Raw genomic sequence first — 9,799 nt, 5'->3', positions numbered from 1 at the left:
TCGTTTCCGTAGTGTAGCGGTTATCACGTCTGCTTCACACGCAGAAGGTCCCCGGTTCGATCCCGGGCGGGAACAGTATTTTCCTGCCTATGTCGTATTGTCCTCCAATGAGCCACGTCGTGTGTGGATCTGCTGCATGTCCCTTCGTTTTGCAAGTACCACATTTATTGAATTTTTTAGTTACGATGGCAACATCACTACAAGTTGTCTGTGAAGTAAGGTGCACACAAGCAGTTTCCGTGGTGTAGCGGTTATCACGTCTGCCTAACACGCAGAAGGTCCCCGGTTCGATCCCGGGCGGAAACACTTTTTCATCACTTTAAGCAAGACTTACTAACATGCATCTGCTACCATCTGTACCCGAAACCTTCGTAATCGCCTTCACGCGTCGGACCAGAGTGTCAATTGCTCACATCAAATAAGAAATTCATTTGATATTGACGGCGAGCTTTTTGCGATCACTCAGCCACTGACGCGCGATCAGTTTGCACGAAACGCTAGGGCTCGTCCGGGATTTGAACCCGGGACCTCCTGCACCCTAAGCAGGAATCATACCCCTAGACCAACGAGCCCTGTGACACAGCGAATGCCAATTATTCCAGTCCCTCGATTTCGTCCAGTTTGCCCTGGAAGTCTCGTGTAGGCTGGCGGGATGGGGGCGGCGCGAATTCCCGGGCTATTGGCATCTACATGTAGAGCTGCCGCTGGGCGCGCACTTCCTGCTGCTAAGGAGGTGATTGTTTTTGCTGATGTGACTTGCAATAACGACTGCGCGAAACGCCGCTATCTCGTTCGGGATGCTACGGCAGACACTCTCTATTGCACCCCGAAGTCTTCTTGAGCCCTCGGCTGTGATGGGTTTCAGGCTGTCAAGAGAACTATGGTGTGTGCATGCGCGCACGAGAGAAAGGTTGAAGCGTCTTCGAGTATACAATGATGGACGCGTCGTGTCCGTCGTTTCCGTAGTGTAGCGGTTATCACGTCTGCTTCACACGCAGAAGGTCCCCGGTTCGATCCCGGGCGGGAACAGTATTTTCCTGCCTATGTCGTATTGTCCTCCAATGAGCCACGTCGTGTGTGGATCTGCTGCATGTCCCTTCGTTTTGCAAGTACCACATTTATTGAATTTTTTAGTTACGATGGCAACATCACTACAAGTTGTCTGTGAAGTAAGGTGCACACAAACAGTTTCCGTGGTGTAGCGGTTATCACGTCTGCCTAACACGCAGAAGGTCCCCGGTTCGATCCCGGGCGGAAACACTTTTTCATCACTTTAAGCAAGACTTACTAACATGCATCTGCTACCATCTGTACCCGAAACCTTCGTAATCGCCTTCACGCGTCGGACCAGAGTGTCAATTGCTCACATCAAATAAGAAATTCATTTGATATTGACGGCGAGCTTTTTGCGATCACTCAGCCACTGACGCGCGATCAGTTTGCACAAAACGCTAGGGCTCGTCCGGGATTTGAACCCGGGACCTCCTGCACCCTAAGCAGGAATCATACCCCTAGACCAACGAGCCCTGTGACACAGCGAATGCCAATTATTCCAGTCCCTCGATTTCGTCCAGTTTGCCCTGGAAGTCTCGTGTAGGCTGGCGGGATGGGGGCGGCGCGAATTCCCGGGCTATTGGCATCTACATGTAGAGCTGCCGCTGGGCGCGCACTTCCTGCTGCTAAGGAGGTGATTGTTTTTGCTGATGTGACTTGCAATAACGACTGCGCGAAACGCCGCTATCTCGTTCGGGATGCTACGGCAGACACTCTCTATTGCACCCCGAAGTCTTCTTGAGCCCTCGGCTGTGATGGGTTTCAGGCTGTCAAGAGAACTATGGTGTGTGCATGCGCGCACGAGAGAAAGGTTGAAGCGTCTTCGAGTATACAATGATGGACGCGTCGTGTCCGTCGTTTCCGTAGTGTAGCGGTTATCACGTCTGCTTCACACGCAGAAGGTCCCCGGTTCGATCCCGGGCGGGAACAGTATTTTCCTGCCTATGTCGTATTGTCCTCCAATGAGCCACGTCGTGTGTGGATCTGCTGCATGTCCCTTCGTTTTGCAAGTACCACATTTATTGAATTTTTTAGTTACGATGGCAACATCACTACAAGTTGTCTGTGAAGTAAGGTGCACACAAGCAGTTTCCGTGGTGTAGCGGTTATCACGTCTGCCTAACACGCAGAAGGTCCCCGGTTCGATCCCGGGCGGAAACACTTTTTCATCACTTTAAGCAAGACTTACTAACATGCATCTGCTACCATCTGTACCCGAAACCTTCGTAATCGCCTTCACGCGTCGGACCAGAGTGTCAATTGCTCACATCAAATAAGAAATTCATTTGATATTGACGGCGAGCTTTTTGCGATCACTCAGCCACTGACGCGCGATCAGTTTGCACGAAACGCTAGGGCTCGTCCGGGATTTGAACCCGGGACCTCCTGCACCCTAAGCAGGAATCATACCCCTAGACCAACGAGCCCTGTGACACAGCGAATGCCAATTATTCCAGTCCCTCGATTTCGTCCAGTTTGCCCTGGAAGTCTCGTGTAGGCTGGCGGGATGGGGGCGGCGCGAATTCCCGGGCTATTGGCATCTACATGTAGAGCTGCCGCTGGGCGCGCACTTCCTGCTGCTAAGGAGGTGATTGTTTTTGCTGATGTGACTTGCAATAACGACTGCGCGAAACGCCGCTATCTCGTTCGGGATGCTACGGCAGACACTCTCTATTGCACCCCGAAGTCTTCTTGAGCCCTCGGCTGTGATGGGTTTCAGGCTGTCAAGAGAACTATGGTGTGTGCATGCGCGCACGAGAGAAAGGTTGAAGCGTTTTCGAGTATACAATGATGGACGCGTCGTGTACGTCGTTTCCGTAGTGTAGCGGTTATCACGTCTGCTTCACACGCAGAAGGTCCCCGGTTCGATCCCGGGCGGGAACAGTATTTTCCTGCCTATGTCGTATTGTCCTCCAATGAGCCACGTCGTGTGTGGATCTGCTGCATGTCCCTTCGTTTTGCAAGTACCACATTTATTGAATTTTTTAGTTACGATGGCAACATCACTACAAGTTGTCTGTGAAGTAAGGTGCACACAAGCAGTTTCCGTGGTGTAGCGGTTATCACGTCTGCCTAACACGCAGAAGGTCCCCGGTTCGATCCCGGGCGGAAACACTTTTTCATCACTTTAAGCAAGACTTACTAACATGCATCTGCTACCATCTGTACCCGAAACCTTCGTAATCGCCTTCACGCGTCGGACCAGAGTGTCAATTGCTCACATCAAATAAGAAATTCATTTGATATTGACGGCGAGCTTTTTGCGATCACTCAGCCACTGACGCGCGATCAGTTTGCACGAAACGCTAGGGCTCGTCCGGGATTTGAACCCGGGACCTCCTGCACCCTAAGCAGGAATCATACCCCTAGACCAACGAGCCCTGTGACACAGCGAATGCCAATTATTCCAGTCCCTCGATTTCGTCCAGTTTGCCCTGGAAGTCTCGTGTAGGCTGGCGGGATGGGGGCGGCGCGAATTCCCGGGCTATTGGCATCTACATGTAGAGCTGCCGCTGGGCGCGCACTTCCTGCTGCTAAGGAGGTGATTGTTTTTGCTGATGTGACTTGCAATAACGACTGCGCGAAACGCCGCTATCTCGTTCGGGATGCTACGGCAGACACTCTCTATTGCACCCCGAAGTCTTCTTGAGCCCTCGGCTGTGATGGGTTTCAGGCTGTCAAGAGAACTATGGTGTGTGCATGCGCGCACGAGAGAAAGGTTGAAGCGTTTTCGAGTATACAATGATGGACGCGTCGTGTACGTCGTTTCCGTAGTGTAGCGGTTATCACGTCTGCTTCACACGCAGAAGGTCCCCGGTTCGATCCCGGGCGGGAACAGTATTTTCCTGCCTATGTCGTATTGTCCTCCAATGAGCCACGTCGTGTGTGGATCTGCTGCATGTCCCTTCGTTTTGCAAGTACCACATTTATTGAATTTTTTAGTTACGATGGCAACATCACTACAAGTTGTCTGTGAAGTAAGGTGCACACAAGCAGTTTCCGTGGTGTAGCGGTTATCACGTCTGCCTAACACGCAGAAGGTCCCCGGTTCGATCCCGGGCGGAAACACTTTTTCATCACTTTAAGCAAGACTTACTAACATGCATCTGCTACCATCTGTACCCGAAACCTTCGTAATCGCCTTCACGCGTCGGACCAGAGTGTCAATTGCTCACATCAAATAAGAAATTCATTTGATATTGACGGCGAGCTTTTTGCGATCACTCAGCCACTGACGCGCGATCAGTTTGCACGAAACGCTAGGGCTCGTCCGGGATTTGAACCCGGGACCTCCTGCACCCTAAGCAGGAATCATACCCCTAGACCAACGAGCCCTGTGACACAGCGAATGCCAATTATTCCAGTCCCTCGATTTCGTCCAGTTTGCCCTGGAAGTCTCGTGTAGGCTGGCGGGATGGGGGCGGCGCGAATTCCCGGGCTATTGGCATCTACATGTAGAGCTGCCGCTGGGCGCGCACTTCCTGCTGCTAAGGAGGTGATTGTTTTTGCTGATGTGACTTGCAATAACGACTGCGCGAAACGCCGCTATCTCGTTCGGGATGCTACGGCAGACACTCTCTATTGCACCCCGAAGTCTTCTTGAGCCCTCGGCTGTGATGGGTTTCAGGCTGTCAAGAGAACTATGGTGTGTGCATGCGCGCACGAGAGAAAGGTTGAAGCGTTTTCGAGTATACAATGATGGACGCGTCGTGTACGTCGTTTCCGTAGTGTACAGTGGCGCTTGAGACGCGCTAGTGTGAGGAGGTACCGTCCGCTCCGCCAAGCTAGCGATTGTTTCCAAGTGGAGTTTGTGTCCGTCGCGTGTCGTATTACTGTTCTGTGCCTGCGTGTTGTTGTGTATTTCGTGTCACCGTTCGATGCTGTTAGCCCGATAAGGGTTAATTAGCGATAATGTTTCGTCAGTGTCCCAGGAAGAATACCCTGAAATTTGAATTTGATAAGTCAACCCGTGCTCTGCAACCAAGCTCACTAGAGATCCACGAGTGGATTGTCGACGTCTTCGGGATAACTACAGAACAGGTCCACACTGCCTATTACGATTTGGAACAGTACTGTTTCTTCGTCAAGTTGCACAATCCAGTTATCATGGAGCGCCTTCTGCTGAAATTCGGGGGACGCATTGAATTTCGCCATCGGAACGGGACTGTGAGTATCGTTACGCTTTCAAATGCTGATGTAGAGTTGAAAAATGTCCGTGTTTTCAATCTCCCACCTGAAGTTGAAAATTGCTACCTGAAGGAGGTTTTGTCGAAGTACGGTGACGTTAGGTCTGTTAGAAATGAAATGTGGTCCAGGGAACATAAGCTGCAGTGTTATAGCGGGGTGCGATCCGTTGAAATGGAAGTAAAGATTAATATCCCGTCGCACATAATGGTGTGTGGATACAAGGGGCTAGTTACCTATACCGGACAAATTCCCACGTGCCATGTTTGTAATGAGAGTGGCCACCTGAGGCAAGATTGTCCCCGTCGCATGTTTGTTTTAAAAAACAATTTGCAACAGCGACAGCGGCTTACATTTAGTGATGTCCTGATGCGAAGTAATGTAGAACAGCCCGTTGTCTCTCTACATTCCGATACCGTGCAAGATCCCACTTTAGTGAATGACAGTGCCATGATAATGCCGATTGTAGAGGAGCAATCTGCCCCTGCTGTTAGTGACCGTAGTGCCTCCGGCAATAAGCGCCCTTGGGACTCAGCCGATATTTCTTCCGATGAGGATGGTTCCGGTCACACTCACTCTGTGCAAAAGCAAAAAGCCAGTAATGAAACAGCACTGGAATCGGCCATTGCTGTGGAGGCGGAATCATCAGGCCAACCCAATGCCAATGTTCCATCATCAGCTAATGATGCAGTCGCTGAAATGGAACCGGCCGAGGCAGCCATGCAGGCATCAATTCCAGAGGGACCCGACAATACGAATCAGGAATGTGATCAACATACTGATGGCACTTCCTCGCCTGCGGTAGAACAAGGCACTAAGGTGCAACTTGTTGATCAAGTCGGTAGTAGTGATCACGTTCAAGACTTAAATGACCCCCACAGTGCAGCCCAAAAACAAGAGGGACCTGCACAAGGGACAGGTATTCCAAATACAGCCGGAACCGCGCAAGACACACAGCGGCGCCGCCTGAAGCCGCAGCCGAACGTCAACGTCGGCAGGGCGCAGGCGACACGCAGCGGGGGCACACAACGGCAAAAATCACCGGATAGTAAAGGAGTTGGCAATCCTGGAGTGTCAGTCGGTGTAGATCAAGATAATTGCAAAAATAGACATACAGCCTCCGCAGATTCACAAACAGTAGTGCAATAGCAGCGGCTTTCCGACAGGATCTTCTTCCCCTAAAATACATTGTACACATTGGGCGAAGTGTAAATCTCGGATTTTGTACTCACTCTACTTTGTCGTCCATACATGACCATTAACCTTCTCGGATGAGTCAAGCTTATAAAATATTAACTATAAACGTTAACAGGATAACGTCAGACTTGAAAAAAGTTGTGTTAAAACAATTTATCTATGAAACAGAGGCGGATGTTGCTTTGTTGCAAGAAGTGCTATTCACTGATTTCACCGTGCCGGGTTTTCAAATATTTTATAATGTCCTACCGGACGAAAATACAGGGACCGCAATTTTACCTCGTGAAGGTATACCGGTCATGTTGTTGGATAAACTAGTTACAGGAAGAGGCCTAAGTTGTAAAATATTTGATGTCACTGTTGTAAATGTTTATGCACCGTCCGGTACCACCAACAGAGCTGCGAGAGCTAAATTCTTCAAGGAAGACATAATCTACTTGTTGAGGAAAAATCCTGCGTCTGTAATAATTGGTGGCGACTTTAATTGTGTAGTTCACAGGAAAGATCAGGTACCGCATTTTAACTACTCCAAGGAGCTGCATGACTTAATCAAAAACATGAAGTACAAAGATGCATGGGAAGTCAAATTCCCTACGCTCGTCAAGTTCACGCATTTCACTTCGACATCATGCAGTCGGATAGATAGACAGTATGTGTCGGAGAATCTAAGTCGTAACGTGTTGGATGTGGAAGTAATCCCGACATACTGCTCGGATCACTGTGGGTTTTCTGTGACTATCAATTTAGCAAAGCAACCTACAAAATTTTACCGCAATCAGTGGATGCTCAACATTGCCCATCTCAAAGATAACGAACTAGAAGGGTGGGTCAAAGCCACATGGACGGCATGTTTGAAATCAGTGCATAAATACGGATCTAAACTCGAATGGTGGGTCAAGTTTGCCAAGCCTAAACTTAGGCAAACCTTAAAATCATACAGTTTTCAAAAAACTAGAGATGGCAAAAAGACACTCGAATTTTATTACACTGTATTGCGAGAACTACATGACAAACACGACGTAGCTACTACTCATCTAGAGCAAATTCGACAAATCAAAGCGAAGCTTCTAAGCATCACACGACAGCAGTTAGAGGGATTAAAACTTAAATCAAAGGCAAAGTCTCTACTACAAGAAGAAACTACTTCAATGTTTCACCTGATCAAACACCAACTTAATAGGCGACGCGGTTTTATTGAAGACCTCAAACTCGAAGATGGGACCGTTATTACAGACCAAAATGACATAGTGCGCGCAATCCAACAACATTTCGCTCACCTCTACACTAAAGACCAGACTGCCGAGACTGCGAGTACTGAAATGTTGCACTTATTAACGGAACGGATCACTACTGAAGAAAATAACTGTCTGATTGCCGCATTTGCAGAGGACGAAATATTTAATCAAGTAAAGATGTCACCTTCCAACAAATCGGCGGGTCCAGATGGATTACCAAAAGAATTTTATCAAAAGTTTTGGCATATAATTGGGTCAACGTTCACGGATGTGATAAACGAAACCTTACATGGAGGAGACTTACCAACTGAACTTAAGGAAGGAAAACTAGTCTTGATTCCGAAAAGTAAAGGACAAAAGAAAATCGATAATTTTCGCCCCTTAATGTTGATGAACTATGATTACAAGACCATTGCACGAGCACTGAAGGAGAGACTCACACCACTCCTAAGAACTGTAATACACGGCCATCAAGCCTGCTTCCCAGGCAGGACAATCATGTCAGTCATCTCCGAATACAGAGACCTCATTTCTATTGTGGCAGTCACTGACATCAGATGTGCACTATACTTCATCGATTTCTGCAAGGCATTTGACCATGTCAGCCACCGCTACGTCGATCTCATATTTAAACACCTGGCTTTTGACGATCGAGCAGTTAGTGTAATCCACCAGATGATGACCGGCATCACTGCAAAGGCTTACGTAAACGGGCAGCCGACGAAAACTATTCATATACAGAGGGGCGTTCCACAAGGAAGCCCATTATCAATGCTATTGTATGTTCTTGCACTTGAGCCTTTGCTACGGCAACTCAGAGACAAATTAAGTGGCGTCACAATATCCGGGGTCACGCTTACTGCAAAAGCATATGCCGATGACGTGGGCGTCGTCCTTCGACACGGAGGTGAAATTCCAATTCTGGAAGAGACGATACGTCAATATAGTCGCGCCTCTGGTGCACAGGTGAACATACATAAGAGTAAAATCCTAAACTTAAGAGGATTTGACAGGGTACGCAGCCAATGGGCTACACTAGTTGATTCCCACAAAACACTAGGTATTACTATAAACAATTGTCCAATGAAGATGGCTGCAGTAAATTGGCGGGACACGGCGACCAAAATGCAGGGTGCGTTCAACGAACTTTGTTGGAGATCCGCGAATTTATTGCAGAAAGTTCAATTAATTAACACCTACATGTTTTCTAAAGCCTGTTTTGTTGCACAAATATTCCCAGCACCGAAATTACAGGTGAAAAAGGTAATGCGACTTGCCAATAGTTACTTGTGGAAAGGCAACATTTTTAAAGTTAGACTCGACAGTGTGACCAAAGCAAGACTGGTGGGCGGATTAGGGCTAACTAATTTGGTTCAAAAAGCATCTGCACTTTACGTCAAAAGAACCCTGTTTATGATTAATAAAGACAGAAATAACATTACCTCCAGACTCTTCACAATTGTCCAGCCACGTTCCCTGCAGCCCCCGGTGAATGTGGGCCAACTAAACAACAAACTCACGCATGTCAAGGACTTTTATATTGAGGTCAGTTACTTAGAGGCAGGCACGGTGTACAAGTCACATATAACTACAAGAGAGATTTTAAATACATGGCATAAATCGGATACACAAAATACCATAGAAATCAAGTATCCGAACGTCATATGGCGTACTGTATGGAAAAATATTAGCCTCAAAATCCATTCAACAGAAGTGGCTTCCACTTGGTACAAGGTGGTCTGCGACACTGTACCAACCAATGAAAAACTTTCTCGAATAGGACTCAGTGATACACATCACTGCACTAAGTGTGGATTCGTGGACACACTTCAACACAGATTCACCTGCAGTGGACTAGTTCACAATTGGACATGGATCAGAAGAAAGATAGCACTCCTCACCAGAAGTGATGGCCGCAATTATACGCCACGAATGCTGTTACAGCCTGAAGAGATATTTTTCCCAGAACGGAAAAATAACACTGTCATGTGGCTCTTGGGTCACTACACACATTACGTAATTGGTAGAAATGGATCTGACAATTCAATTGATTTCATGGTCTACATGGAATCAGCTTACTGGGAATCCAAAAAATTCAGTAACCATACAAACCTCTACGGCAACATGTT

At 47.9% G+C, this 9,799-nt stretch overlaps 15 non-coding genes across 15 annotated transcripts; 10 read left to right on the top strand and 5 right to left on the bottom strand.

Annotated features, from left to right (window-relative positions):
• The first annotated feature begins 2 nt into the window (after positions 1 to 2).
• Trnav-cac (transfer RNA valine (anticodon CAC)) lies at positions 3 to 75 on the top strand. The gene has a single exon. It is a non-coding gene; the product is annotated as a tRNA-Val (tRNA).
• Positions 76 to 233: 158 nt separating this feature from the next.
• On the top strand, positions 234 to 306 carry Trnav-aac (transfer RNA valine (anticodon AAC)). The gene has a single exon. It is a non-coding gene; the product is annotated as a tRNA-Val (tRNA).
• Positions 307 to 500: 194 nt separating this feature from the next.
• Trnap-agg (transfer RNA proline (anticodon AGG)) lies at positions 501 to 572 on the bottom strand. Its single transcript has one exon. It is a non-coding gene; the product is annotated as a tRNA-Pro (tRNA).
• Positions 573 to 956: 384 nt separating this feature from the next.
• On the top strand, positions 957 to 1,029 carry Trnav-cac (transfer RNA valine (anticodon CAC)). Its single transcript has one exon. It is a non-coding gene; the product is annotated as a tRNA-Val (tRNA).
• Positions 1,030 to 1,187: 158 nt separating this feature from the next.
• On the top strand, positions 1,188 to 1,260 carry Trnav-aac (transfer RNA valine (anticodon AAC)). Its single transcript has one exon. It is a non-coding gene; the product is annotated as a tRNA-Val (tRNA).
• A 194-nt stretch (positions 1,261 to 1,454) lies between these two features.
• Positions 1,455 to 1,526, bottom strand: Trnap-agg (transfer RNA proline (anticodon AGG)). The gene has a single exon. It is a non-coding gene; the product is annotated as a tRNA-Pro (tRNA).
• A 384-nt stretch (positions 1,527 to 1,910) lies between these two features.
• Trnav-cac (transfer RNA valine (anticodon CAC)) lies at positions 1,911 to 1,983 on the top strand. The gene has a single exon. It is a non-coding gene; the product is annotated as a tRNA-Val (tRNA).
• A 158-nt stretch (positions 1,984 to 2,141) lies between these two features.
• Positions 2,142 to 2,214, top strand: Trnav-aac (transfer RNA valine (anticodon AAC)). The gene has a single exon. It is a non-coding gene; the product is annotated as a tRNA-Val (tRNA).
• A 194-nt stretch (positions 2,215 to 2,408) lies between these two features.
• On the bottom strand, positions 2,409 to 2,480 carry Trnap-agg (transfer RNA proline (anticodon AGG)). The gene has a single exon. It is a non-coding gene; the product is annotated as a tRNA-Pro (tRNA).
• A 384-nt stretch (positions 2,481 to 2,864) lies between these two features.
• Trnav-cac (transfer RNA valine (anticodon CAC)) lies at positions 2,865 to 2,937 on the top strand. Its single transcript has one exon. It is a non-coding gene; the product is annotated as a tRNA-Val (tRNA).
• Positions 2,938 to 3,095: 158 nt separating this feature from the next.
• On the top strand, positions 3,096 to 3,168 carry Trnav-aac (transfer RNA valine (anticodon AAC)). Its single transcript has one exon. It is a non-coding gene; the product is annotated as a tRNA-Val (tRNA).
• A 194-nt stretch (positions 3,169 to 3,362) lies between these two features.
• Trnap-agg (transfer RNA proline (anticodon AGG)) lies at positions 3,363 to 3,434 on the bottom strand. Its single transcript has one exon. It is a non-coding gene; the product is annotated as a tRNA-Pro (tRNA).
• A 384-nt stretch (positions 3,435 to 3,818) lies between these two features.
• Trnav-cac (transfer RNA valine (anticodon CAC)) lies at positions 3,819 to 3,891 on the top strand. The gene has a single exon. It is a non-coding gene; the product is annotated as a tRNA-Val (tRNA).
• A 158-nt stretch (positions 3,892 to 4,049) lies between these two features.
• Positions 4,050 to 4,122, top strand: Trnav-aac (transfer RNA valine (anticodon AAC)). The gene has a single exon. It is a non-coding gene; the product is annotated as a tRNA-Val (tRNA).
• A 194-nt stretch (positions 4,123 to 4,316) lies between these two features.
• Positions 4,317 to 4,388, bottom strand: Trnap-agg (transfer RNA proline (anticodon AGG)). The gene has a single exon. It is a non-coding gene; the product is annotated as a tRNA-Pro (tRNA).
• Positions 4,389 to 9,799: the final 5,411 nt, after the last annotated feature.

Source organism: Schistocerca nitens, chromosome 2 (genome assembly GCF_023898315.1).
Source record: "Schistocerca nitens isolate TAMUIC-IGC-003100 chromosome 2, iqSchNite1.1, whole genome shotgun sequence".
NCBI lineage: Eukaryota > Metazoa > Arthropoda > Insecta > Orthoptera > Acrididae > Schistocerca > Schistocerca nitens.
The sequence above is the reverse complement of the archived record's forward strand: the minus strand, read 5'-3'. Positions and strand labels throughout refer to the sequence as shown.